A 26666-nucleotide genomic window follows, 5' to 3' on the forward strand; every position below is an offset into this window, starting at 1 on the left:
CTTCTTCTTCTTCTTCTTCTTCTTCTTCTTCTTCTTCTTCTTCTTCTTCTTCTTCTTCTTCTTCTTCTTCTTCTTCTTCTTCTTCTTCTTCTTCTTCTTCTTCTTCTTCTTCTTCTTCTTCTTCTTCTTCTTCTTCTTCTTCTTCTTCTTCTTCTTCTTCTTCTTCTTCTTCTTATTCTTATTCTTCTTCTTATTCTTATTCTTATTCTTCTTCTTTATTTTCTTCTACGTTCTAATTCCTCTGCTTCTTATTCCGCTCCTTATTCTCCTCGTTCATTCGCCATCCTCTACACCCTCCTATCGCGCAAGTAGGTAATTCTCGACTTTTATACGTACGCTCGTAATTTGTACGATCTCGCTCCTGCCTGTACATTTAAAAAATGTCGAAAAGTCGCACGCGAGCATCTTTGAAAATACCGCGCGCGTTACATTATCATTTGCTTCAACGTTTTCCTAAAATTTGCTTAATTTCTTCTTGACCGTTAAAGCTTAATGAAGCCAGAGAGACTGTCTTCTTTAACGAGCTCTCAACACCTTCGTGCAACCCTCATGCACATCTTTGGATTAGTCCGTATCGTCGGTCTTCTCGATCTTGAAGCGATGGCTCATGCTCGTTTCTGAAACCAAAAAGTGGAATGATCGTTCGATTTTTTGTATTGAGTATATACATAATCGGCTTATTTATTGATACACGATGAAAAAAAACAGCAAATTCAATTTAACGACCGTTTGATTGTCAATTAGTTAAAATAAAAGGCGTCAATCTCATTTAGAATCTGACGGATGTCAGATTGCTATTATTTGCAAAAACTAAAATAAACTTTGCTTTATCATATTACAATGTCGTACGAATATTTTAATGTTAAATGTGCAAAACTCAATGATGTCAATAATTGCCAAAAATGTATAACAAATCAATATTTAATTCATCGAACATATTAAACTTTACGACAAATTAAAATTATGGTAGAATTTACGACTTTTAATCGCAGGCATTTCAATAGTTACAAAAGAGAAAATTAACCAAACAAAAGCTTTTAATTAATTCATAATTCAAAATTGCCAAATCTAATATACAAAATGGATTGTAAGACTAATCAGTTTTGAAATTGACGTGATTCTAATAATGATTTACTTAAGTTGAATGTAAATAAATAAAGTAAATACAATAAAGAGCGGAAACAATTGAAAAGACTAATTTTAAATACAAAAGAAACATTAGAACGTATTTTTAGTTTATAGTAACGAAGAAAGTGTCAGGAATGCGAGTTCCGGATTTGATTAATCTCCGAGAGATATATTTTTATGCGAAATAATAGAACTCATGTGTCAGCATTTTCTTCAATGGGATTTACTTCTTAAGATAGAGCTCAAGGTTAATTGTGTATTTATCAATATTTGAATCAGTTAATGTAACAAAAATATAATTGGATATCAAAAGTCAATATAGTTTGCCTTAATGTTGCATGATGTTGTCAAACATTGATAAGTACACAATTAGTAACGGGTTCTATTTCACGAAATAAGACCCATTGAATAAAAGTTATTAGGTGAGCTTCGTTATTGCACAAAAAATACATGTCTCAGTATTTCATAAACATTTGTAAATGCATGCCGTTATTATTCTCCCTGTAAAACTCTTTTGTTACTCATTTTTTAATAATTTGTAGTAAATATGAAATGCGAACAAAAGAAACTTTGGCAATAATTAAACATGCAAATCCTGTCACTCCGATTCTTCAATTAACAAAGTAAAAATCTATCTTCGTTTACTGCCTCTGTTTTACAAATTTATTTACATTTTTTACAAAGCTTTTATTCATTAAATTTTCCAATAACAGCTGAGAGTTTAGATTTATTTGTATTAAAAGATAATCTGCGTTTTAGTGTAATGTATGCTTTGATATTATGGGATTTTTTTTTTTTTTTTTTTTTTTTTTGTAATATTTGTCGCGTTTTAAGAAATTGAAATTAATGTACATCAAATATTTAAGGTAAAGTGTCAGAAATAAATCATGTATGTTAGATTTCTCAGAGTAACTTTAACAAAATAAACTTAACCTTCTATAAAGTCAATAATACAATCATTTGCATATCATTTCATTTAATTTATAATTTCAAATAGAAGGAATTAGCAATTTAATGCAATTCATTTTCGAATGAAGCTTGATATGAATACAAGGGTTTATTAATAATAATTAATGAATTTCAATTAATGAAATTGCAGATATATTATTTTCAAAATTAAATTATACCATTCCGGAGAAGTTTATAAATGTAAAGTATTTATAAGTATAAAGCGAAATGATTATCTTAATGTGCAGAAAAATCTTCCAAAAAAACGTTCGACATTGAAAATTAGTATTAAATTTATAAAAGATTGAAGCTCCTTTGGAAGTGTAAATAGAGCTTAGCGTATATTTACATAATCTATAAATAAGTCTAACTACATATTAATAATTCAATTTTAAATTAATAATTTTAAAATTCAAACAATACGATTTTAACACTTTTTTTTTTTACAGGAGTTGAAATTGTTGAACTTTCAGATACACGAATATCGTAAATTGCCAATTCATTGTATTGAAATTATTTTAATTATTTGAAAACTTATACTTAGCCACTTTAAATCGCATTTTTACAAATACATATTATTATTATAATTTTCTTATTTTTATACATTAAAAATATTTACGACGAATATAGAAATTTAACTTGACGAGTTAAATATTAACCCACCTACCTTGTTTTATCAATGCTACTATTTGAACTATTTTAGAACTTCCGATTCTCGAAAAATTAATAGGCGCGCCTTAATAACTATTTTGTTCAAGCATAGTAGCCACGCCTCGTATAAGAAAAATTAAAAGAAAAATGAAAATAAGAAGTCGTAAAACGACGAATAAGACAGAACAATAAAACCCAAGTTTATATAGTGAGGAACTGTACTTTTCTGAACGGATATTACTCGCGTTCAGGAGCAATTTCTCATGCGCAAAGTTTAGAAATACGCGGGAGCAAGAAAAAGGAAGAAGAAGAGGGAGAGGGAGAGGGAGAGGAAGAGTGAGAGGAAGAGGGAGAGTAAGAGAGAGAGAGAGAGAGAGAGAGAGAGAGAGAGAGAACGAGGGAAACTAACAACGTAAGACAGACGGGAAATGAGTGCAGCGAAAGCTCAAAAGAGATCGACGTGAGATGAGGAACGTGTGAGAGGAAAAAGAGAAAGAAGGGTAGAGAAAGAGAAAGACTTTGCAGAATAAAAAAGAGGAGATAAAGAAGGAGGAGGAGTTTGAGATGGGGAGAGACGGGGAGAAAAAGAGAGACAAAGAAACAGAGGGAAAAAGAAAGAGAGCAAGAGCGTACAACTCGGTTGTATTGCACTCGCTCGCTCTCGCCAAAGCAATGTTACCAACTCGCGAACTGGCGAACTAGCCAACAGTAAAATCCATTTTATGTCTCCCTCGTAAAGTCAGTCAAATGAAACCCGGACTTAGTTTTCATACGTGCACCTAACCAGAGTCGTTCGTCGGCTCGACGAGAGACCCAAGCGTACAGCACTGCAGCGAAGCTCTTGGACTGATTTTCTTGGTTTCACCGTCGAAACCCGTTCGAGATTTTGGTCTCCCTCTCCCTCCCTCTCTCTCTCTCTCTCTCTCTCTCTCTCTCTCTCTTCTCCCTTTCAGTCGTCTCTCGCCTCATCTCACTCACGCTTTCTCACTCTCTTTGTGAAAATCAACTGCATCCGCCCCCGCATTTGTCGATAAACAAGTCGTAGGATTAAGGAGCCGCCCGCTACCCGTAGATATAACGCAATGTTTTTAGGATTACTAAAAATGTCGTGTGTGCTTGTGCGTGCGTGCGCGTGTCTGAGTGTGTGTTTGTGTGCGCGTGTGTAGTTAGTTATTTTATGACGATGTGCGTCTTCGCGAAAAGGGAAGGGCATTCATTCATTGTTCGTTACGAGAGTTCTGAAATTTGCATCTATTTTTATTAAAAATATTCAAGTACTTTTGAGAAGGGTGATGGAAAATCATTATATCGCACAAATATGATGAAGCATACGTTTTAATTAAATGTTTAATGGAGATAATACGATTTTATTGATTTGTAGATCGAGACGAGAACGTACTCGATGCAGTTCGTACATAAATGTATTGAGCATGACAATGAAAAGCGCAGATATTTCATTTTTTTTTTTTTGCTTTCTTTTTTCTTTTTTTAATTTTTTTGGTTGTTGTTCAATGAAAATATTATAGTAGTAAAAATAAATTCTGTAGCCTGAAAAATTATTCTTATACTTTAAAATTGATATATAGCATGTAAATACTTTTACGGCTAAAGAACGAGGTTAATTCTTATTTATTTTTAAAGCTGCAAACTTATTTTTATAAAAAACTGTTTTATCTGTCGTAATTTAATTTTAGTTTTAAGTGCACATTTTTATTGCAACTAAACGTAAATCACCCTTTAATAACCTTTTTTAGTTGATATTTATTTTCCGAACATACATCATAACATAAAATATTACGGTTATTTTGAGTTTTATACAACCGCCTTAACGCGAACAATTTTTTCGTTAAGATGAAATTGATATGAGTTTCGCATCAAGTGCAACATAAACATTTCAAACTCTTTTAGTTATGAGAAATAAGCTATAGAATAATAATACTTGAATGAACTCTGAAGCACGCAAAGATTTACTAGTCTGATAAATCTCCAATTTCAACGAAACGACATAGGGATATATTTCTTACTTTCGACCTCATTCTTGTTAACAAAGAATGCTTTCTTACTGACTTCTAATATTCTTATGCGAAGCTATATATCTAATAACATAATAAGTTACTTTAGGCGACTAACTTATTGTGCATTATTTTCATCGGCAGCCATAAAAATTTATACAGAGAGCAATAGGAGATATTAATAAATAATGGTAAATAAATGTCGGAATTGGAAATATTTAAATGCTCGGTTGTGTGCAGCGCAGCTTCGCATAAAACAAAATCATAATTTTTGCCGTATTTCTTCCTAAGGACTGTTGAAAACAAAACAAAAACAAAAGCAAAGAATACAAAAAAAAAAAAAAAAAAAAATAAAAAACATAAAAAAAAAAAGGCGGAGAAGAAATCAAAAAAAAAAAAAAAAAGAAGAAGAAGAAGAAGAAAAAAATTAAAAAAAAAAAAAAAAGCAAAAAACGCAAAGAATGAAGAAGGAAATTGTAGCGAGAGAGCTTTAAGCGCGCAAATTGTCGTAAATTATAATTTCAACAAAACAACCAGTCCCTATTACATGTGAGGCATATCCGATTAGGCGGATTAGCGAGTTGGGCATAACTGTCAGAACTAGTTCGTTGTCCTTGCACTTTTCACGTCTGGCAAACGAACACTAAAGCGAACATCAACTGGTAACTATAAAAGGTATGCTGCATAGCCATCATCATCTAATGAGAAAGAATAGCGCGTGAAAACGGGAGAGTACATGTACATGTGGCCTTAGGCGGAAGGAGGAGAATTAAGTCGTCGGGAGACAACAGCATAAGGACCAGTCGTTCCACTACCCTTATTTTGGATTTCAAATGCACGAACGCGACGTTATCTCGCCGATATTAAAATCCACTTTACAGCGTATTCGTGCAGTGGGTAATAACGGAGAAAGAGTTGCGGGGTCATTCGGTGCGACCTCCTCTCAAATACTAATCTTTTAACGGGCCAAGCAACCGTCTGGGTATAAAAGCTCTCTTCTTTAGCTGCGCGGCGTATTATATGCGCGCCATCATCCGCCACTACGCCGTGTACCCCACTTGAGCAACCCCCATAACGCTTACCTTCTACGACCGCATCAAAAGTTACACACATTTAAAGCGACCGCGGCACAACACACTCGAACGTCATTTTTCCCATAAAACGATCCGCCCGAAACGATCGACAGTTACTTTGAAGCTACTGTCGATGCTGTCGTCGCTCGCTCTCTCTCTCTCTCTCTCTCTCTCTCTCTCTCTCTCTCTCTCTCTCTATCTATCTATCTATCTCTCTATCTCTCTATCTCTATCTCAATGGCTTACTGTTTATAATTCCCGAGGATAATAATAATGAATAATAATAATGAATAATAATAATGATGATGCCATGGCGTAAAAGTTAAAAAGAGAATACTCGGGAGACGAGCATGTTAGAGAAGTGTTAAAAAGTAAAAAATAGGCACGGACCCGCCGCCTCTACTCTCGTTAAACGGCCACTTTCCTAGCACATGTAGCCCGGATGCTTTCAAGATTTTTCAATTCAGAGTCTGCTTGCTCTTTCAAGCTGCCGCGCGAAATATTCAATAAACTTTTCACGATTTACGAAAGGGTCTTGTGTATTTGGCGACCGTAGAGAAATTCCTGGGCCTACCGAAAGACCTACGTGTTCAAAGGATCACGTGTGCGTGATGACGTGCTATGTATGTCACCACCAGACGGGACGCGCTCGAGAAAGAGCACTGGAACTTCGGTCGTGAGAAAATCTTCCCCGTTAGTACATCGACGATCCGACGATTTGTACGATTGCAAAACCAGTCGCCGCTATCGACTAACCCATTATCCATTGATCGATCAAGACGATTCTCAATCGAATCTCATTCTCCCCCCCCCCCTCACCACCACCACTTAAACGTTCCCACTCCCCTTCCATGGGTAAAGTTGAAAATGCCGAGTCGCAAGACTGTCATAACCAATGTCGATACGAGCATTTCCTAAGCGTACACCAACTAGTCTTTTTACATAGTACCCGGAAGAAGAATTTTACTAAGAAGAAGCGCATAAATACTTCCCTCTAAACGAACTAACCATCCCCGAGATCCTCTCGTTTCCTCTCCTTTCAACACCGAGCATATAACTTTATACGCTCGTGTTTATACGAGCAATCGACGGATAATACTGGCATCTAGTGATCTCGCTTACCTTTTCCTGTACGCGCCATACATACGGGATCCGACGTGTCGTCGTTGTCGTCGTGGTCGTCGTGGTCGTCATCGTTATCGTGATCGTCATCGTCATCATCATCGTAATCGTCGTCATCGTCGTCATCGTCGTCATCGTCGTCATCGTCGTCATCGTCGTCATCGTAGTTGTCGTCGTGGTTCTGTCCTTTTCTCTCCACCTCCACTTTCTCCACCTTGTCCTCATCCTCCTCCACCTCCTCCTCCTCCACCGCCACTTCCTCCTCCTCCTTCTTCTTCTCCTCTTACTCTTCATCCCCTCGTCATCGACGCGCACACGATTTTACGAGCACTTTGGGGCTTCATCTCCAAGACATTTTGAGTCCGTCGTCGTCACCCCACACATCGACGATATAATCGAACAAGGAAGTAGCGCGTCTATTTTTTTTTTTTTTTTTTTTTTTTTTTTCTCGGCTTTTCAGTTTCGTATTGAAGAGTGGACAATGCGAGGTTACAGCGTGACAAATTGTAACTCGACAAAAGTATATGAGCGAGTTTGACTCATAAAAAGCATTCACAATGTTGTCTTTATGTCCGCGCGCTTTTGATTCTCACTTTTTCCCCTCCCGCGGATGATGCCTTGCCGAATCTAGTGCTCTTTCTTAGACTTGCACTAAAAGTGCTCCTTCGGCCTTTTAGCTTAATTTTATGGGTGCAGTGAGTGCGCGTGCGGCATCGATTTTACAAAGAAGAAGAAAAAAGATAGTTTTATGACTCATTTATACGAAAATCTCGTTGTCGCGGAGGAAGAAAAGGCGCGTATTACTTTTATAAAACGGACAAAAATGTCCTCGAGTATCGCAAGGTAGAATTTTTGTCTTTACCGCGGGATCGATCTTTCTGGGATCATAACAAAGAGTAAAATTTGATGGAGTTTCGTTTTAATATGTGAATTCGTTTTAAAGAAATGGAATTTTTATATTTTTATAACTTCCTTGAAAATCCATAAAATGGTATTTTTGATGACTCGGCAAGATGAAATATTGAATTTAATCTTTTTTCTCATGTAAAAAACATAGGCAAAACTTCTTAATCTATTCTCGAAATGAAATATACAGTCGTCCATTTTTCATTTTAAATTATGTAAGCGTTTAAGTGGATTATCATATGTGTGTACATATAATTAATTATATAGTTATATAATTGCTATAAAAAAAAAGAAAAAAAAGTACTTAAGCGTGTAGAGCCTTAAAAATACAATTTTATTGATTGTCCCGTAATAGGAACGGACAACAGTTTAACTAATTTAATACGATATATTTTGTATATCTTGTGTCGCGGACTTAATTACAAAACCGGATCGACGATGATAAAGGTACGTCGACAAATTTTTTTCCTTTCTATTTATTTATTTTTTTCCATTCTTTTCTTTTCTTTTCTTTCTTTTCTTCTCATTATTCTCTTATCGTTTTCTAAACTAATTCGGTAATTTATGATTCTATGATCTCAAGTTTTAAAATGGACAACACCTCCATGATACTTTTGTTCGTCGCAACAATATCGGAAAGTCCAATTTATTACACATTCGCCCGAACAAACGAGAAAGCATACCATCTCGTGTATTCGCTTTACTTTGTAAATGAAAAATATAAAACGACTGCCATAGTTTTATTAAGCTGTCGAGTCAGCAACGTGTCTCTTATCTCCCAACTCCGCACACCATGTCACCCTTTTATCATTGACGAACACGACAAGCATAAAGCTCACGAATACTCAATCAGTGCCGTTTGAATTGTGCTATTTCATCGATTGGATGAAAAAGATAAAAGATGACCTGCATTAAAATCAATACACGCACGTATCGGCGCATAATAATCCCCGACCTCGCGATATGACATGTAAAATTCGGAGCAGTTGCGACTTCTCCCAATGTCTCTCTGTCCCTCTGTCGTTCTGGCTTCGTTTCGCTGCTCACTTATTCCCATTTTTATCGTCTCAATAACTTCGACTTAATTTATGGCTCGCGAATGAAGAAACTCGCGTTGTTACAACAATGGCGAACCAAAGGACGCTGCCGAAACTTTTGCCGAACCCTCGCAATTCGGGCTAAGTCGCAGATATCCAATCTATGTCTCTCCCCTCCCTCCCGCCCTTGCTTCTCCCTCGCACTCGCTCAAACGCTATAAAGCTCTCTCTCTCTCTCTCTCTCTCTCTCTCTCTCTCCCTCTCCCTCTCTCGCAGAGGCCCGTCCATAATTACAAAGTCATAAAAGCCCAATCGATGTATGCGAGTAAGGGCCCGAACCAAGTCTCCTTTTCTCACTCTCTTGAATTTCGTTGCTGGTGCGCAAGCGCGTGCATGTGTCGTCCCATTCTCTTGCGTCCGTCGGCCTTCTGGGGCCCAGCGCACCGATTGACCATGGGATGCCTCGTAAAAGTATGATTTACAACTCGCTGCCGCTGCCCGACTGCCGCTGCCTGCCCGCCTGGCAATCACTTGGCCGTGGATCCTCGTCGTCGCGCCTCGTCGAAGCTCTTCTCATGGCTTCTCTCCGCGATAGTCTCGCGCTCTTTCTCTTTCGAGCATCACCTTTTCCCCGACTCCCTTTCGCCCCGATCACACACACACACACACACACACACACACTCTCTCTCTCTCTCTCTCTCTCTATCTCTCTATCTCTCTCTCTCTCTCTCTCTATCTATCTATCTATCTATCTATCTATCTATCTCTCCCTCTCCTTCTCTACGTATCCCTCTCCTTCTCTACGTATCCCTCTCCGTACCAACGGCTCCGCAATTGCCGCGCGAACTCTTTTCGTCAATTTATTCGATGCAAGGCCGAACACTGATTTACCGTCGCGTCAGCTCGCGGCCAGGAGCTGCCATGCGGCCGATGTAACGCGGGGATTAATGAGTTGTCGCCGCGGATGATGGGAAGGAATGCTTGACTGATGTGCGCCTCCCCGTGGCCCCGGCGAACTTACACTTAAGAATATCCTCGGGCGTGCTGAGCGCGGCACAATGCTGCTCCCATTGAAAAATCACCTTGTTCTCTTACCGCTTCATTTCTACTCTCGCGATGATGGATAACACGTTAGGGGCTAATTCCTCTCTGGCCCTCTTTTCTTTCTTCGCGAGTAATTATTTTGTCGCAACGCATTCTCAAATTCAATTTTGCAAATCCATAATGATATTGTGTCTCATTCCTTCTTAATGCAGCATTGCGGTTGCGCGCTGAGAGTGAAATTACGATTGCAAACTATAAACAACCGTCGGAGCTTCTTTCATATGGCCAAGTCTACGAGATTCTTTCCCGAGAGCTGCTTTAGCTTTGTTCCCTAAGATAATTAATAATAATACTGTTGCTCCTAATAGGGACGGTTGTGGTACGTGGTATGCCGAAAATTGCCAAGGAAATGATATGCTTTAAGCTAAGGGAAATATTTACTTGCGTATTTTCGTAAATTCCAATATCAAGAGCCCCGTACGATTACAAGTTGAAACGATTTTTAATATAACCAGCGCCATCGAAGCGATCATAAGGACATTTGCAGAAAATGAACTTTGTACGTTATAAGGATTAAATTTTTGTAACAAGACAGCTTCGATAAAAATAAAGAATTATTCTTATATGGATTAGTGACATTACGATTGAAACGGCTGTAATTTAAAGGACAAGTTCCTTTCCAAAAATCCACCACAATACTAAATGTCCCCCACTAATAATGTTAATCGTTAGCCTTCCAAATAAACATATTATAGTTAGAGATGTTACAAAATTTATTATAAATGTGCAATGATTAATGTATTCATGTACTAAAACGTGAATGTTTGTAAGTATTAAAGGCTAGTAGACGCAATCAAAATAATACCATTTAAATTGCAACCGTTGATATTCAATTAATATATGAAATTACATTAATAAGAATAATATTTTAGATTACAGGGGGGAATTAGTGATTGTGAGATAATTACATATACGAGCTGTCTTACAGATTCTCAAGAATATTAATTTTAATGCTCGACTTATGTTTTTTTGTAATAGTTTTTTTTTTTTTTTTTTTTAATAAACACGTTCAATTTTAATTATAAATTTTGCAATCAATTTCGTAGCTTGAATTAGCAATATTACGATTAAATGATCGTTAATTAGGATTTTCAATTTTAAAACTTATGGTTAAAATTAAAAATTATCTTGATAATGAATTAAAATTGGTAAATTGCAACAACTTAAAACTATGTAAAACCAATGTTGTTTAAAATAATTTCTAATTTGACTTAATACCATGAGAATGATAGATTCTTTAAAATTTTCATTTATTTCAATTATCCGTTAATAAATGACGATGGTAAAATTTAATGGGAATATTTCTATCTACAAGTATAATAACAACATTATACGAACGTATAATTGAAAATATATTTTTCCAATTTTTCTGTATAAATTTCGTCCGTCTTTTGTAATGTTGAATTAATATATAATTTTAACGATAATTTTTAAATCGTTCGTACGAATACTATAAAAATACACATTGCCATAATGGGATATTCGTTGAATTGTTAAACTAATATTCATTTGTATGCCTAAGTGAATAAGTTTCATAGTGAATCTTATCATCTTGAAAACAGATCTTAAGATGATTTATATTATGACTGAATCGTAAAATGCGATATATTTATAAAAATATTCAAGTTTGTATTGAATAAATAAAATTTTAATCGAGTCATGCAAGGCATAATAAGACTTTACGATTAAAAAAGAAGTCACAGCTGAAAGGTTTAATTACTGCACATATTAAATTTTATTCTAGGAACTGTGTGCTATGTCTACGTAAGGTGAGACTTTTAAAATGCAACTTTATTACTCTGAGTTTATTGCAATGAAACATCACTGAGAGTTGTTACAAGTGAAAGGAATGTTACATTAGCGGTTGGTGCGTAATAGCATCAAATTAACAATTATGAAGACTGGTTACCGACTATATACCCGTATAAAAATTATTTTACGATCTTAAATAATTTTACTAATATCAATAATGCTTAATATGGGTAGATCAACTTTTTGTGGCCAGTTAAACGGAAACTCAGCCTTATTAAAAAAAGTATAATAAATTTGAGCGGCATCATTTTAAATATTATCAACAAAGAAAGTGTAAACAAGATTTTACAAAAAATTGTATAATTCACATTATACGGATAATAAAGCATTTACTGAGCGGTTAACTATAGCAATGCATGCAATTAAAAGATATTTTAACTTAATGATTGAAAAGAAATTATCAAGTAAATTTAAAGTGCATTAATTTTTTTTTTTCTTCTTTTTTTCTTCTTTTTGAAAAAGCATTACCGTTAAACTTGAATTCCATGCACTGTTTCGTACAATTATTAAGTAGATTGATGATATATATATATATATATATTAATATATATACACGAATGCGTACACACGCGCGCACGCGCACGTATTTTACACGTATACATTGTGAGTATATTGTGACGCATTTCATCATGATAAATAAATTAGAGATGACCTTATGCAGATTGAAACTTGCCATAAACATGCGAAGAACTTAAAAAGATACTTTGGTTTTAACACAGGCACAAGTGGAGCCATGTGATATAAAATTAATTTGTTCCCATTATTGAAAAGCGAGTAATTTGAAATATCTTGATCTAGACGCGTGAATTGCGCATTAAACAAATGAGAGAAAAAGAAAAGAAAAATTACTACAGTCGATGGGCAAAAAACTACTTTCATTGCCTCCGTGCAGAAGAGTAGTCGTTTATCTTTAGAACGAGTTCACGCTAACGGCTGCACCAGGGGTAATAATTACAACGTCTGAATATTCGATACACCGCGAGAAACCCTTTCATTAGCTAGTCGCATTCCCAAGGCCCGAGACTACTAAAAGTCTCGCGCTGCATCGCTGCAAATACTTCACAAAGCACTGGCTTTAACGTATACATGTGTATAAATACATACATAGGCGATAGTGCCGTCGTATTTCATAGGAGCGTGGTTATATTTTCGCGCGTATGACTTTAACTGTCGATGCGGACTGCGTGGCACGTTGTATTTTTCCTTAGCGGGATTTTACTGGCGCTAGTCCGGATAGTCGTCGCCTCTTCTCTTTCTCTCCCTCTTTTTTAGCCGTAAACGTCAATCTTTTGGTTGACCGGCTTGAGCTAAAGCGACCGCGTGCACCAAGATTCGTCCCTCCCTTGTCTCAACCTCGCCGTTCTCCCGTCATTTCTCCTCGCCGCTGCCGCCACAAACACACACACGCACGCACGCACGCACACACAGAGAGACCTCCTCCTCCTCCTCCTCGTCCCGCCAAAGGTTACTTTTTCCAAATCGTATGGAAGTTTGCCAACCCCATCCTTCTTCTCCTCGTTCCCAACAACCCCACCCTATCAACCGCCCTTCGCTCCACCCTTCCACTCGCTCCCTCTCTCTCTCTCTCTCTCTCTCTCTCTCTCTCTCTCTCTCTCTCTCTCTCTCTCTCTCTCTCCCCGTCATAATTATTTTATTTATTCGGTCCTCCGATTCTTCTTTAATCCGTAACTCATAAAACGACTAATACCTTAAGTTTCTCTTATAAAATATTTATGCATGAGCTGCGCAAGTGGAGAGGCAATTTTGGACGCACAGTAGACTCCTGATAATTTTCTTCGTTCTGGGCTACATGGGCGGACGCTTCCAAGAAATGGGGCTTTACCCAGTGCCAAGCGCGCGCGCGAGCGTTCATTTTGTAGTCATTTTATTTACAAGCTCGGAGGAAGGAAAAACAAGGATAGCGCGTATGTAATTAATGCACTTTGGGACGAAACGAATGTAAGGAAGAGTGCTCCGACAGCAGCACCTTCCTAAACTTATTGTTTTAAATAATTAAGTTTCATAAAGTAAGTTATTTGCCTTAGACACAAATTATTCATACATGATTGATTTTCCATCACAAAACATTAAACAATATTTACGTATTTTGTTCCCATCATTTCTGTACATAATTAATTACCGCGTGTTTCGACATATGTTTTTATTTTTATAACCAATGGCATGATATTGACGATTGAAGTTCTTAATTGATAAGCGCAGCGTAATAAGCTATTTGTAAACTAAATTTTACAAATTTGATAAATTGGTTTTAAAGATTCATTTATACAAGTTATTTATAATATTTAATTTGAAAATTGCTACGAACGTGAAACGCTCGTTCATCTTTAACAATAAAAATGGCAACAAAATTTTACTTTAACAATGTATTATCAATTATTTTCTGTAAAATAAAACATAAAAATAGCTAAATTACCTATTAATTATATAATTAACCGTTTAGATATATTACATATATGTACATATATACGTAAATAACATTACCTGGATAACTATAATAAGTGTCCCTATGATAATGGCCCTGTAAAAACATACAACTGAATTAATCTAATTATCAGAGACTGAAAAATTATACTAGAATTAGTACAATTTTATTGTGAATCTATAAAGTGTAATTATAAAAAAAAAATAAATAAATAAAAAAAACAATGCTGTGATGATGGAGTTCTTGAAACATTTTTATGCGATTGTATTAAATTTTGAAATGAACGTTGTTTCATTAATTTAAAGAAGTTCATTAATTTTTTTTTAGTTTTTATTTAATTTTTTAAATTAATTCTCATTAATTTAAAGAATTAATTTAAAGAATGCTCCCTACGTAACATTCACCGCTTATCAACAATAAAATTTCATACGATTAATTAATTATAATCTCAATTTGAATGGCAAATTTTTTGTCTTTTATTCATAAAATTTTTTTAATTCGCGCTTCGTAATAGCATAACAACAATGATAATGCAAAACCAACATTAATCCGCGAATCATGTATAAAATTGCTGAAGGCATAAATTTTATATAAAAAACTTTATTAAACTATAAGAATCGCTAGAAGGGAAATCTTCTTTCATTAACAGATGGACTTTTGAAAATTGGTGAAATCATATAAAAAAATCTGAATAAATAAAGAAACTATCAGTTCATTTCTTCGTTCCATCTCCAACAACCTTCCCGTTCTGGTGTATGCTTCATTACGAATGCAATAAGGTAAATTTTTTGTAATGTGTACATATAAATGACGGCAACCGCGTAGGCGTTCCGCAAGCGGAAAAAAAGTTATGATGCACTTTTATGAGGGTTTAATTGTAATCCACGAGCATGGTTAGAAAATGCTAAAGCCCTTTAGTTGAAGCCGCATAAACCAGATCCTCTCGATAATGGCGTCACTACATAAAAGGCTCAAATGAAAGAAAGGAAGAGAGACAAGCAGAAAGAAAGGTAGAGTATGTGAGAGAATGAGCGAATGAGTGAGTGAGTGAGCGAATGAGTGAGCGAATGAGTGAGCGAATGAGTGAGCGAATGAGAGAGAGAGAGAGAGAGAGAGAGGGAGGGAGAAGGCAAGAAGTGGGGGAGAGTTTATTTTAAAACTTTGAGAAATATGCTCTATTATACGTTGAACAATAGGAGATACAAATGCGCCCTTACTTTTTCAAAGTACACACCGGAATATATATTTTCTGTACTGCCTGCAGTGAGCAATATGTGCACTACGGTAAAAATTAATTAGTATGTACGCAAGCACATAACCATGTTTATAGTTACTATATAATCTACAGCTATCACCGATGTAAGTACACGATACTTTAAATATCGTTTATTAATCGAGGCATATTGTACAGAAAAAAAAAAGTCTTATTAAATAGATGTTTGAGCAAACAATACTCGTCGACCAATAAAATTCGAGAAATCAAGGATCTAATAATTGATGACGATCTTGTATAAAATTTAATATCAATAATTTATTAACTATTACATAAGCATATATAAAAATAATTTTTCTATAATTATTATTATTATTATAATATATTTTTAAGTGTATTACTACGTTACTAGGATTATTTTTATTCGCAGATTGATGAGACTAAACTATGCAAGATAAACTTACATATAATCCCCGAGAAACTCATTGTTACAAGCGACATTTTACCCGCGCAATCTTCGTAGAGATTGCTCGACTAGTTTAGACTACAAATAGATAGAACTACAAATGTATCCTAGAATATTAATGTCTCATAATTATTTGATCTATCAATGAACGAATAGTATGAATAATTCTAACGAGTAATAATAACAATCTTCATACATTTATTCTTAAAAATTTATTATTATTTATTTGCAGTATTTAAAGTAACAATAATTATCGGAACTTGCGAGTTAATAATGAAGATATTGGAGCTACTATCAGAATAGATATTTTGCCAAGAAGGCGATCACCCGGAACAGGGCCCACAATGTTTTAAATATAACCAATATACAGATTTATGACGAAGATGTTTCGACGTTCATACTCAAGTTACATGCGATGAGTGGCACACCTAAAAATGATGTAAATATATATATATATATATATATATATATATATATACATATGCGCGCGCGCGCATGTCTGTGTGTTTGCATGCTCATCGGCGTTAAATGGCATCAAATAACCTATCTGCATTAATATGTGCAGTGTGAAACATCATCCATAAAAATTTTTGACTACACTATGTTGTAGGTATCTTATTTCATATAACACGATAGATTTATTAGGTTACAAACTCCCAAATTTTAATGCTGTCTTACCAGAATTCATTAAAGGCATTACTGCAACAATTAATGTGACAATCATTATTATGAATGTTTAAATCAATTTTGATTATCATCGGTTGACTGATATATCTGTCATTAAACCTTACATTCCTTACGCCATTTATCGGACAATACAAAAGGTACTTCAAATCAATTTTTAACAGCACATTAAGAATTGCACTATTTTCAAGATGAACGAAAATCACGATATATCATATTTGTTTTAGTTCCTGTCATTTTTATTACATCTTTTTATTAAATTAAATGAGAGAGAAAAAAATTATTCATATTTCAATAATCATAGAGAGAATTGATAGATGTTAAATAAGAAAGGAAAATCTTTGTTAAGAATGGACGATGCAAAAAATATTGCACCGTTGCAGATACTAATTCATTTCGGTATAATTTTAATCAATTTTAATCAAAAACATAAGCATCATCACATACAAACAAAAGTTCTTAAAAATCATTCTAAAAATCATTCATTAATGAGTCTATTATGGTAAAGTTCACGAGAGAATTCGTACAATTAATGATAATTTTTGAAGGCAGAACTTCTACAATATTCAATATAATTTTTTTAACGCGAATAGAAATAGCGTGAAGTATCTTTACTACTTAGTTAGTACTTTACCATTTATCCTCTAGTCGCCCCTGAATCTGCTTAAAACGTTGATTTTTATTGATTAATTATAATAAAATCCTTATAAATTCATGTTATCATAGATAAATAGCTTTAAGTAGAATTTATAAAAGTACTTGTTCGAATGATATAATAATAGGCATATGATACAAGCCATAATGTAGTATGTACAATATAAAATTAATGAGTCCATTAAATTTCTGTACATAAAATAATTGCATAAAATTAAGCTTACTCTGCTAGTGTATTGTTTCGTGCATTCTGTAACAATAACATACTTGAACATCTAGACATCTAGGCATTGTTCTAAAAGCTTTTAAGAAATATTTTATTTATAATTTTATTTACTTACGAACAAACGCTTTATAAATTAAAATATTTTTCTCTTTCAATGTTCAATTCAATGTTCTGTTGTAATTGATCTGTTTGTTATATGCAATTTGAATACTAATGTCAATTAAGTTAATTAATATTTTCAATTTACGTCCTTACAATAATTTCGTGTAAAATATATTAAAATTCATTTTCAACTAAGTTTTAAATATCACTTTTTGTTTGACATACTCAAGATTCATTGCAAAAAGTCCTCGTGCTCAATGTACAAATGTTATCAGTATGTTTGTAAACTTACATTTAAATATCAGAAACATAGACTATAAACTTCATTATTTTTATAATTCAATTACATAATAAATATAGTAAACACGTTAATAATGCCTACAAAAGTTTGCCTTCGCATAGAACCAATAATCTTTTTAATAGAATAATTTTACACGACAAGGTTTACTGAAAACTTATTAACCAATCCACGATAATGACTAGTTGCTTGCTGAAAAAACTTTCTAAAACTTATTAATATGAGATAATCTATTTTCACCATCGCAAGCGACAATTTATCTCATTAAAAATATCCGAAGATTCGACTTTGAATAATATACATATATATATATATATATATATATATATATATATATATATTACAAGAACATTTTTTTCTTTCTATCTCGACTTGCATGATAAGCGCACTGATTTAAAGCTCGTCACAGATAGTAGAAACAAGCATAGAGGGGAAGATGAAGTGCCCGAGGCACCGTAGTGATTTCGAATTAGCTACGAGCTGTCTCATAAAATAAGAAAGTTTACGCACGCACCCTGCTAAAATAAACGAAGGTTTGGGCCTTGTGTTGCTCTGTGGTTGCGAGTGCAAAAGTGAGAGAAAGAGAGAAATATAACTGGGAAGTAGAAAAAGAAAACAAGTAAACTTAATGCAATGGAGAAGAGCGGGAAGAAAAAGTTACGACGAAGAAAAACTCCCAATGCTCCGCATGCATAGAGGGAAAACCCACGAGAGCGCGGGTTGTAAAGAGTTTCTCGCTGCATTTACGACTGTCGTTAAATTTTCTCTCCCTCTCTCTCTCTCTCTCTCTCTCTCTCTCTCTCTCTCTCTATCTATCTATCTATCTATCTATCTCACGCACGTACACACGTGCAAGCACACACACACTCGCACACTCACACACTCACTCTCACTCTCTCTCTCTCTCTCTCTCTCTCTCTCTTGCTCTCTTCCTCTGAGATCTCTTGTTTTGCGGATATTTTCAACAAGGAAGAGAGAGAGAGAGAGAGAGAGAGAGAGAGAGTTGTTGTTCAGCTGCCGCTGAATCGTTTCAAGCCATTGATTACATTGATACCACTTGCTGCGCGAAGCAAAGTGAAGCCACTCGCTCTCATTCGATCCAATACACGTATGCACTGCAAGTGCCCATATACGTTTATGTCTATTTACGTTTTTTCCTATTTATGTTTGCATATAATTTACGGTGTGTGCGAACGTGTACGTGCATAGGCATTTATATTTATTGCCAGGATGGACGCGCGAGCGCGCGCGCACGTGTATAAAGGATTCTCGCGAGAAGGATCGTATTATACGGAATGTCGGGCATTTAAAATGTGCGAACGACCATTGGATAGGTACGTGTGTAAATACATTGAACGAAAATAAATATAATATGTGCATGTAAGTATGACAAAAAAGAGGATTGAAGTTACTCGTAGAATTGAGAATGATATCTTTATTCGCGTTGCTGTAACGAGGTAATACCCCGCATAGCTAAGCAACTGATAAATTTTAAACGGACTTTTTCCCTCCTCAACCGTACGCGTATATTCTACGATTATCATTTATGCATACACGAATAATATATACTCCACATATCCACACACACATAATGCCATATATCCAGTAAATATGGCCATCCCACACTTAGTCTCCATTCTAAATGCATATATATATATATATATATATATATATATATATATATATATATAGATACGGACGTTATTAGTGTTATTAGTGTTCTACATTGCATATAAGAAATATAACATTAGCTTTTTCTGCATAAATTAACTTTTTTAAAAATTTTTAAACTTTAATATATATTTACATCTGTCTAAAGTTTATTATCGCAATATTTTAAGCTACTGCTACGTCGAATATAAACGTTTGTTAAATATAAGATTAATGTTCATTAGCCAGGCCCATAATGTAACATTTATAATGTAAATATATATCGTAAACATAAATTATAATTTTTCAGTTTTAGAGTAAATGATTTATTCAATAAAATTTATTTACTATTATAAGCACAGCAGCGGTAAATTTGTTCAAATATCGTAAGCCAATAAATATAGTTAAATAAATATTTTTGATTTACGATTCATTAACTGTCAATACTAACTTAAAATTCGTAAAAAAAAAAATAATAATAATAAAAAAAAAAGAACACCTTTAATATTCCTATAACAATTGTGAAAACAATAATTTTACTTTAATATTAAAATTTAATGTTAAAATAGATAATTTTGTCATCCATAAAAGAAACAATATTTATTGTTCTTATGCAATATCATAACATTTTATAATTTGATTAATAAAAAATTTAATAAAATGCATACTTTTTTCAAATAAAAAACTAGTAACTTATAAATGAATCGCGTTCTACTTTATAACTTCTTTCTTTGTAAAAACTTTACATCAACTTACATTGTATTAAACTTTATTATAATAATTAAACTTGTCATATAGTTAGAGAAAAACTTTATGGAAACTTTAATTATTATAGATAAATGATATTTTAATTAAAATAGACTTATTATTTAATACTTTTTAATAATTTATACTTGATTTTATTACTAAAGACTGATACTAAAGGCATAAAAATTCGTATAGATTACTTTTATACAAATATTTTTATAATTTATATGTATTATTACTCATAATGGGAAAATTAGTACTAGAAAATCACACTTGAACTATTCGGAGTCATTAAAAAATTTTTTATTTATTTAAATTAATAAATTATTGGTATAAAAATATTATACTTACTATAGGTTTATTCAGCTTAATTAATAATAGAAAATAATTTCTTATTCGATACTTTATTCATAAATATATTGAAGAAATCATTGCAATATAAAATTTCTTCGAATATTACAATTCCGAAAAAGATTTCAACCTAGCAATGCTATTATTGCATTCGATAAATAAATTTATTTAATTTAAAAATATATGAAACAAAATAATTCAAAGTTTTACAATTTACTATTACATATATTACTATATATTAAGAATATACATAACCTATGAGAGTAATTAATTATATAAAATTGGTATTGATAATAAAATATTGACAATTTATAACACCAATTTATTTAAGGGGAATCGACATATTAAAAGTGATATATAGAATAAAATATTATTTTTTAATGTTCTTTGTAATTAGTTTAATTAAAATCTTTTTACTAATAAATGCTATAAGAATAAATGACTAATACATTTTTCATCTCGCGCGATACAGTAAGCAGTGTCGAAAAAAAAACTTTTTGTTTTTTTTTTCTTTTTGAAATTTTAATATGTAAATATTAGTCAAGAACTAAACGCATCCCTGAAATGAATGTGTAATTATACTAATGTGCGAAATAATTTGAGAAGAAATGCAAACTAAATTTACACAATATATATATATATATATATAACTGCATAATTATTGCCGTAAAAATTATTCCCTAGGAAAAATAACATATCAACAAATGGATACTAAATAATTTTTGCACGTGAAATAAAAAGTATATTGAAATGATAAATATGAAAATTATATTTTGCCTTTCTTTAATCTTTCTTCAATTCCCACTTGCACTAATTTCTATTATTTAGATAAAGTTATTGTAAGTTTGAAAAGTATACATAATCCATATAGGTACAGTATTAAAGTTGCAATATCTTTACCGCAATTTAAATCTCATTTTATACAGAATTTATGACTTTCAAGTTGTATAATCGATAATAATTAAAAGTAAGTAGAATATGAGGGTATAAATTAAAAACATTGATTTTCACAATTTCAAATAATTAATGTGAAAAAAATAAGAACTAATAAAAGTAAACGAACAAATATTATTTTACGTGATTTTAATTATTAGATAACATTATAGTGATAAATTTAAAATCAAGAAGTAGATGAATTTCAACGAATTCATTGAATTTGAAACAGATCATGGACATAAATATAAAATCAGTTAAATAGTAAATTATCAAATTTTAGTAAATTACTATTATATAATCTAATTAATAATACAATCTCGGATAAATTTTAATTATTTGCCAATATTTATTAAATTTCTTATGCTCATATACGGTATTTGATTGGCATTTATACGTCATGCAAAACTATACACATTAGAAATTCGGAAATTTCAACAAAAAAAAAAATTTCAATTTTATGTAAGCCTTTATGTACCTCTGATTATAATACTTTATCATTTTTACAATCGAGTGATCTATATGCAAATAATAAAGTAAAATCAAGTAATTAATATAGCCGACGACTTATAAGATATAAGATGTTAATTAATATCCTGTATACAGTGTATGAAATGTAAACAAATAAAAATATTTCATATATATGGAAAATAGATTTTTTATAATCCCTTATTAATGATCTTTACATTACAGAAACCTCTCCATAATAATATTATATTATAATAATTATTGTTATTTTCTTAATGTGCTCTATATAAAAAATTTTAATAAACAATGATAATTTGTATTGTTATATAATTAATTGACTTTATATTTATTTCACATAAGTGTTTTATAAATACAATTACTAATCATTGAAATAAATGCAAATAAATGCAAACGACAAGTCTGATATGTAAATAATATAAAAGAATCTATTTTTATTAAAAAGTTTACAATCGGGAGAACATTAAAATTGTATACAAAATTTATATACATTATTTATAAATAAGAGAACATAACATTAAAATTCCAAAAATAGTCATCACGATAATTAAAATAAATTAAATAACGTTATTAGAATATGTTATGCTTGTTCCCAATTGTAATTAAATTTTTAATTTGTCCTTCTGTTATTCAAATAAATGAAAACATTTCCGTACTAATGTAATTGTTGCAATTTCATTTAATAATAGTTAATATACAATATCATTACACATTGAGGAAACTACAATTATTCATTGATTATTTTTTTTTCTTATATTATTTAACGCCCTATGTTCGACAATTAAGTGAATATCATAAATAATATTTAAAAAAATATAATTTACTACTAAAGTAAGAAATAAGTGTTTTCTTGCATGAGCTCAAATAATTAAAAAAAATCAATTTCTTTTTTTGCGCTCTCATTTTTATGAATTTTTATTAAATGTATGTGTGTTTATATAATAGTATTTTATAAATTTAAACAATGTCAATAATCTGAAAATATAAAATCAAGATTTATACATTTCAAGCTCGTAAAAACTTATGATTTAACAAAATCATAACGAAGGAAATATATTTTTCAGATTAAAATCATTTTTATGTGCACTGAATATGCGATTACGACTTTCGATGGCACGCCCAGGCAAAAAGAAATACACTCGTTTTTATATTTAAAATGAGTACTAATCTCTTACGTGCAGTTCATTTCTTTCATGTTGATTATGTACTTAACACTATAGGTTGACTGTTATATAATAGTACATTATAGATTTATGCAAAATTTTCGTTTTATACTTCATTTTGTCCATAACACAATTGTGACACAAATTTATCAATCACTTACAATAATCACAGATACTCACGATCACATATTTCAACATATTAACTAGTGAAATAGTAAATAAATAATAAAATTTTATCAGATTCTTAAAGCCATCTATATGAAAGTTTCTTTTTTTTTTTTATTTATTTTATGATTCATTTAGTAACAGAAAAATTTCCAAAGAATCTTCATCGAAGCTCTAATAATAGGAAAATGAAAATTTATTGAATAAACATTATTGAATAAAGTATATTAAGATAAACGATATAACACATTTTATTATTCACTATAAAATGTATAAATTACCGTTAAAAGTCAAACGAGTGCATTAACTCATAACTAATATGTTTAAATATGCAGTACTTGGCAGGCAAACTTATAAGAAAGATAACGATTTAATTTGAAAACGAAGAAAGAAATTTAAATCTGGGAAAATAGCGTTTGTCGATTTCCCCGAAGACTCGAAAAGTTGAACTTTTAAATTCACTCAAAAACGATTCTGTTTGATGGTCACAATTCCTAAAATGAACATAAAAGAAGCATAAAATATGAAATAGTAGTAAGGTAACGGTGTAACAGAGTGAGTGAAGTTATGTCGGCCCTTTTGACAAAATATAGCGGATATAAGAAAACCCAAAGTAGGAGCTTTTGACCCACATGCACGGCACATGTGGTCATAATGTCTCGATAATAATTTTTAGCGATATTTTATAACGATTTCTTATTTTAATATTAAAACAAAAATTTGTAATATAGAAAAGGTATGGCAGCGATCCGATTATATTACAAGAGCTAATATATATCAAGTTTTATTATCATTTGAGGTATCATAAAAAAGTTAGAGAAATTTGTACATCATGCTAACAAAAGAATGTAAAAAGGCTATAATTTAATGAAACTGCTCGACATTTATGAATAATTAAATTAAAGCTACGTTATATCGACTCTTTTACATATTTTAATGTTTCAATACATTTATAAATTTAACTAGAGGAATAATAATAGGGACGCGCTTCATTGGTATAATTAATTATAAGAATAATACGTATAAATAATCCTAATGTACATTCAAATTACAAAACTATTGTAATTGAAATTGCAAAATTGTTATCGAGAGTTAAAAACTTTGAAAGGGTGAGCTTTAAAAATAAATGGAAAATACATGATCATCGAGGAGTTATTATTAAACACTTAATGACGTGGATAAATTTGAAATTCTATAATAAAATTATAAGTAAAAAATATAAAGTTAAAAATTAAAAAAAATTTTTTACGAATAATAATAATAATAATAAATACGGACGACGCAAAAGCTTTTCATTCGTAAATATTTAAAATATTACTTATTTTCAAGTAATTTACAAATGTGGATAAAATTTCAAATACAAATGCCGTAGCGATAGTTTCATGCACGTAGACTATAGTCAGTTTTACAAAATATACAAAAAGTATACATAAATAACAATCCTTAAAAATAACGTAGAAAGCAGAAAATTATGTAACCGTAAGAGTTTCTATAACTTGGCGAATATTGTATAGATAATGAAATAACGCAGCGTACAATGAGCAGGATATGTTGCTAGAATGGCATATAAAAGAGTAAAAGAGTACAAGACATTAGTTAGGCATCTTGAGAATAAAAGATGTTCGGGTGAACTAACATGAACCTGAAAAGGTAATAAATAACACAAGATACGCAGAATGTGAAAAAAAGGATTTCAATAAATTTAATATAAAATTACAAACAATTATGTTATCATATTTAAATTATGTACGATTGAGTTTTCTATGTCGGCTAAATAATAATAAAAGGGTAATAACGATAACGATAACAATAACAATAACAATAACAATAACAGTATATAATAAGCTATAATAAATAATAACTGTAAAAATAATAATAACAATGACAACGATGACGATTAGTATAATAATAATAATAATAATAATAATAATAATAATAATAATAATAATTGGGTGCAACATAAATATAATTTTGAATTTCTGTACATTCGTTCCGTACGTAAGAGCTTTAGTTCATATCCACATTGATGTATTTTCATAAATTCGAAACATATTTCTCATAATGAAATATGTTTTACTTCAGTTATTATAATAGAGATGCTCAAAAGCTAAAAATATATAAATAAATTTTTTAAATATGATAGTTGCCATTCTCATACTGTGTGATGTGCCTTTTTAAACGAAATTTCATAAATAATCGAAGAAATAATATTCATCGATACAACGAACAATACCATATTCAATTATCATAATTTAATATATTTCTTAATAAATTCTCAAAATATTATTAGCAGATACACGAAATAATTATTATGTGTTATAATGCCGCAAATAATCAAAATATATTATTTAGAAATATGAATACAAGTATTACTAGAATAGAATAATTGCGTTATTTAAAGAACGTGAAAGTAATAAAATTTATTATGACATAAATTATTTATAGTCTTACCGTACGTACAAATAATTTAAAAACAATAAACAAAAAACAAAAAAAAATAATACATTATATGTTAGCGAATGTTATTGGCAATAATAGTAAATTCACATTTAATATAAATTGCTTGTACCAGATTGAAGAAAAAAAAAAAAATCTAATTGAACATATTGTACAATTACCTACAGAACTAAAGTAACCATCAATTGCTTTATCAGTAATATTCTAATTTATTTAATATCAAGAATTTATATAATATGCACTGTACACTTAATGTTATTGTAATTATTAGACGATAAAATTATATAAGAAAAGTATCCAATTATATTAAATTACTGGAATCATAAGGTTCCCTAATGCGTTAACATCTGAATTGTTTGCTTCCTGTTACTTTACATGTATCTAAGCAATTGAATTTATATCTACAGAATAAAATATTCAAGAACACTCTTACTAATTGTTTTTAGATAATATCCCGGTGAAGAGTATTGGGACTTTCTTAATTAATGAGACTTCCTTAGGAAAGTAAACTGGTTTATACGGCAGCCATAAAAGGGGTTTGAAATATTAGTAAAAGACTAGTAGAAATGTTGCGCTTACCAGGATATGACGATGGCCGTTCTGGTGGACTGTCCGGACTCGAGGGCACTTTTGCAGTAACGACGTGAGTCCCAAGTGAAAGAGTCCCATGCCTGCCGTTGTAGGTGGAGACGCCATTCCTACGTAAGGGACTTGGCCAAAATACGTAGGATTTCCGAGGGTGCCTAAGGATCCTGAATATCCAGGGTAATAAAATGGGCTTCCGAACCTCGTCGATTTAAATTGTGCAGTCGCTTGAATTTCGCTATTGGCTAAG

General features: G+C 31.8%; 1 long non-coding RNA gene across 1 annotated transcript; it reads right to left on the reverse strand.

Annotated features, from left to right (window-relative positions):
- Positions 1 to 190: 190 nt before the first annotated feature.
- LOC105367426 (uncharacterized) lies at positions 191 to 26488 on the reverse strand. The gene is made up of 3 exons (XR_913059.1): positions 26411 to 26488; positions 14296 to 14332; positions 191 to 617 (listed from the first exon to the last, which is right to left on the reverse strand). It is a non-coding gene; the product is annotated as an uncharacterized LOC105367426 (long non-coding RNA).
- Positions 26489 to 26666: the final 178 nt, after the last annotated feature.

Source organism: Ceratosolen solmsi, unplaced genomic scaffold (genome assembly GCF_000503995.2).
Source record: "Ceratosolen solmsi marchali unplaced genomic scaffold, CerSol_1.0 scaffold7, whole genome shotgun sequence".
NCBI classification, from domain to species: domain Eukaryota; kingdom Metazoa; phylum Arthropoda; class Insecta; order Hymenoptera; family Agaonidae; genus Ceratosolen; species Ceratosolen solmsi.